This window comes from Quercus suber, unplaced genomic scaffold (genome assembly GCF_002906115.3).
Source record: "Quercus suber isolate HL8 unplaced genomic scaffold, Cork oak 2.0 scaffold_9, whole genome shotgun sequence".
NCBI lineage: Eukaryota > Viridiplantae > Streptophyta > Magnoliopsida > Fagales > Fagaceae > Quercus > Quercus suber.
Genome location: NW_027069475.1, coordinates 1,245,087 through 1,249,979, shown reverse-complemented (window position 1 = coordinate 1,249,979; position 4,893 = coordinate 1,245,087). Strand labels below are relative to the sequence as shown.

Genomic DNA, 4,893 nt, shown 5'->3' with positions numbered 1-4,893 from the left:
TTTTCATAATTCCATTAACAAACAAGAGAAGTTATTCTAAACTTTATTTATCTTCTTATTATTACCATTCAAACCCATTTGAGCAAAGTTTTTCTATTGGAAATTTATATAACGTGACTCAAAAGACGCATATCTTGTTGGTGCACAACAAAAAAGGTATACAATAGTTACTCGGCTAGAGCCATTAAATGGTCTAGTCTTTTTTCTTTTTTTTGGGAGAAACCAGACAAGAAGCCTGGGCTTTTATTGAATATAAGAACAAGAACTTAATGAACATCAAATAACAAGGAGGCAATATCCTTAGGTGGATCGTTGAGCCACAACTGGGTACCTCGACTGCCTTTAGCTTTTTTGGCTAAAGCATCAGCAACACAGTTACAAGAACAACTAGCATGATTGAAAAGAGAGAACTGAAAAACCATAGCTTGACAGCGAATGCCTTCAATGAAGACTCCATAGGTTGATAATCCAGCACTGCCTTGATTTAAAGCATTGATAACCATGGCTGAATCCCCTTCAAAAATTACTCTCTGCAGACCAATCTCAGCAGCAAATTCGACAGCTTTTTGACACGCTAAGGCTTCCATATCAGCAACGGTATGAGAAAGCGGCACAGAGATAGACACCGCGCCAACAAATTCACCTCTCCAGTCTCTAACAACTACTCCAATTCCAGCCGAATTTGCAGCTCTGAATATTGCAGCATCAAAGTTGACTTTGTGCTGGTTTAACTCCGGAGGGCTCCATTGTTGCAGGATGGGGAGCGAGCCAACACCGGGTCCGGTTCTTGAGTAGCCAAGAAATCTTGCAGCTCAAATGAGATGATCTGAGCTGAAGGGTGCACGGGTAGGCCAAAATGGATAGCTTTTCTCCAATTCCACATGAACCAAGCTGATATAGCAAACACCTCCTTTCTGTAATCTTCCTGAACCTGCAAAAACTGAGAGAGTACGTCACAAAAATTCAGGGGTTGGGGGGCGCTCGATTGGTGGAAGCATTGGACTGAGCTCTAAGTACTCTCAACAACCTTGCAAGACCAGATGGCATGCAAGGTTGCTCCATCCATTGGATCTTCTGGGCAAAGTTGGTAAAGTTCACTCTTATCAGAGGACGTAATCTACCGGTGAAAGAGGTTGCTCATAGTTGGCAGAGCGTCATTACAAGCTCGCCAAATAAAATGTTTAATCTTGTTAGGAACCCGTAGCCACCAAACTCCCTTCCAAAAATGTTTTTGAGGCTTCCTGCTTGACTGACAGCATCACCGGAAACAAGGAGCTTATAGGCGCTGCTTGTGGTGAACAAACCCAACGGGGAGTAAGCCCAAGCAATTTTATCTGGAGGGCAGTGATAACTCAGCGGAATACCCAGGATGGCAGAAGCTTCATGAGGCAAGAAAAGCGGGTCTCAAGCAATTTTAAATGGTCAAGTCAATTGCTCTTATTTGCTTTAACAGGAATTTACACAAGAAACAAATCTCTTATGTAATGGCTTAAAATGTTAATGAATGCACACAGACATATGTCCAAGGCTTAAATAAGTCGAAAAAAGGTATAAAGATAACATTTTTTCTGGTTTGGTTTTTAGATACAATAATGTCAGAATGGTTGGCTATTAGTAGAGTCCAAAAATGTCGATAAGATTAGAAAGCAAGAGTAGCCAGGGCCCCAAGATCTGCAATGACTCTCTTATGCACAACATACATAACCACTAGCGTTCACCAACTTCCATGCACTTGTGGTCTTCAATCAGCACAAAAATTTGCCCAGGGACTTTCTTCCTCAAAAAGAGGTCCTCCACTCTAGATATTGTTGAAATAAGTCTGCAAAAATCAAGCTATATAGCCTCAGTTAATGCTTTTTGCACAGCCAGGCATCTAGCTACATGCCATTTGGTTGCATATGGAAGAACTGCAACAGCTTGCCATCACATGATTTAGCTTCATAGCCAAAAACACCCCATCCACACCATCTCTGCTATTGTCCCTCAATTGTCAACATCCACAACCCTCCAGAGCTGGATACACTTGCCTTGGTACTTTCCTGCAGTCACTCTGATCTGCCTGATGTGCAATTGAGGCTTTTGCATACCTGCAAAGCTAAGCATTATCACTTCTTAAGCACACTCTTTTGCACCATTAAACATCAATCTATACAAATTTGGATCCTCCATCCATTGAGCCAACCACTGCTTCAAAGTGCAAGGAGAAATTAACTCAGTTCCAAGGCTCAAATCTAATCCAAAAAAGATAGCATGAGCACTTAAGGGATAAAAATCCAAGTTTTCCTCTTCCTCATTGCATAAGACACGCTGTCACTCACTATGTTTCATTTCACTATTTTGATTTGATGAGAAAGTCCTCGTGCGTTCCACACAAAAATTATTAACTTCAAAGGAAGCTTCAATCCCCACAAAAATGTCTCCTATAAACTAAGTTCCCCTACGTTCAATGGTAGCTTATTTTGACCTTATATCATTGAGGCCATATCAGCTTATCAATAGCTCCTTACCTTGAGATAGGGGTGACTAAAATTTGACCAGACACCTCAGGAGAGTATCACTCCCTAACTTGGTGCTGTTTCCAAGTCGGCAGTGTCAAGATAACTTTAAATTCCTATTAACAGATGCAGGTTGTTTTGAATGACAAAAAATATAAGATTTTCAAAAAATGAATGACAATGATTATGAAAGCTTTACATGTTTCCACTATGATTATGATACATCCTTCTAAATAATAAACCCAATGGAATTAATATGAGAAAACTTTAATTCTAGATGTAATACAGCAATGATAGCAAGTAAAACAGGAGGGCTTACCAATCTAAGCACTAAGCAGGCTACCTTCTACAACTTTCAACCTTGTCAACACAGTTGTTTGCCTTCTCGAGTCTGATTACTGTAAAGATGAATATGTCTCAAATGATATGCTTAGTAATATATAATCAAGTTTGTTGTATGGTCAGGTTCTCTACCGTCTATTGCTGTCCTTTAATTTAAATTCTAGTCAAGTCTCTTTGCTGGGTATAATCTAATTAAGGTATGATTTTGAGATAGGACTTTTGGTTTGTTTCAGCTCTGCCTGGTCTGGTAATGATCTGAAATGGGTATGGACAACCTTAAGCCAAGAATTTGATTCAGAGTGAAAGTTTTAGAAAGGTGGAAAAACTTTCAAGTACATTAAGGGGCAAAAGCACAAAAATCTTATGGTAAAAACTTACATAATTAAGACTTTTAAACTGCAAATTTTACATAATTCATGTCGTAGCAACCGTGTTCTTTTAAACTCAATCAAGGTCTCATCAACACTTCTACACAAGCAATACATAGGTTATAGGACAATGATGTGAACGATGATTTCCTTACATTCCAGAACAAAAGCTGCACATAGCTGATTCATCATGGCATGTCTAACAATCGAGCAATATATAGGCATTCAAAACCTGTTGTGGTGACAGATAAATCAAAATTAAATGCTTTTAGCATAAAGGATTGTCTCCAGTGAGAGCTTTTTATTTAGATGTTTATCACACACCTGTTTACATATAGGTACAAAAGCTTAGCTTCCTAATTATGATAGCTTAAGCAAATTACTAAAACCGCTACTGTGTAGATATAGATCCTTTTCAGTTGACCCACGAATCAACTGAGTTGAACCACGAATCACATTAGCATCCTACTTTTTTTTTTACCGTTGACATGTTGAGCTTGTTGTGAGTTTTTCCATTGTGAGATTTTTTTTGTAGTTTAGGTGTTTGTGTTTTTGTCTGTGAGAGATTTGGGTGCGAGAGAGATTTGGGGGCTTGGGGATTTATGTTTTTTTTTTAATGGTGTTTTTATGCTGAATTTTCTGGGTTTATGAATTTGGTTTCTGGGTTTATGAATTTTATTTGCTAGAGGTTTTGTTGTTGATTGAAAGATGAGAAAATCTGGGTTTGAGTTGAGATTTTGTATATTTGGGTTTTGTAGTTTGAGAAAATCTGAGAAGATTTGCTGCTAGGTTTTTATTTGTGTTCTTGCTGGAGATTGATTTGTGTTTGTGTTTGGTTGATAAGAAAGGGCAAGAAAATGCAAGAAAATCTGGGCTTGTGTTCTTTGTTCTCTGGGGTTCGTGTTGAAGATGAATATAAATCTGGGTAACTCATATTTTTTATTTTGTTAAAATTGAAAAATAAATATTTTAAATTATAATATGACGTGGTATGCTACAGTAAATTTTTTATTATTATTTTATTTATCTGTTAATTTGTCCGTTAGATTAGTGACGGAAAGTAGCTTCAAGGACTTAAATGGAACGCGTAAATTGGTTTTAGGGACTAAAAGTGGAAAAAATAAAATGTAGGGACTAAAATGGAAAAAAGTCAAAATATAGGGACTAAAAGTGCATTTACGCCTAAGAATAATAATAACTGAAGATTGAAATGTAGTATAAAATTCAATGGGAACCCCATCTTGAAAATTCATGACTTTGCAAATGGATTTGCGTGATGAACTATATGAGGTTTTCAATAAGTTCACTAACGACTTTTTCCCCTTTCTAAGCACTAATGAGATTTCTTAATACATTATTTAGTGTTGTGAATTCTCTACTACTGTTTATGTTCCTTGGCTGAAGCCAAAAGCTCATGTTATGCAGCATAGCAAAAATTCACTACTAACATGCTTGGAAAGACTGAATGGTTTTGCCCTAGATCCTTTTAAATTGGAACTCATGCAATTTTCATCCTTCCATTAACAAACAAGAGAAGCAATTCTAAACTTCATTTCTCCTTTTATCATCACCCTTCTAACCCATTTGAGCAAAGTTTTTTCTATTGGAAATTTATATAACGTGACTCAAAAGACACGTAGCTTGTCAATGCACAACCAAAAAAAAAAAATGTATACAAGAGTTAATCG

At 37.3% G+C, this 4,893-nt stretch overlaps 1 long non-coding RNA gene across 1 annotated transcript; it reads right to left on the bottom strand.

Annotated features, from left to right (window-relative positions):
- Window positions 1–225: 225 nt before the first annotated feature.
- On the bottom strand, window positions 226–3,674 carry LOC136068881 (uncharacterized). The gene is made up of 2 exons (XR_010630181.1): window positions 2,815–3,674; window positions 226–2,087 (listed from the first exon to the last, which is right to left on the bottom strand). It is a non-coding gene; the product is annotated as an uncharacterized LOC136068881 (long non-coding RNA).
- Between the last annotated feature and the right edge of the window lie 1,219 nt (window positions 3,675–4,893).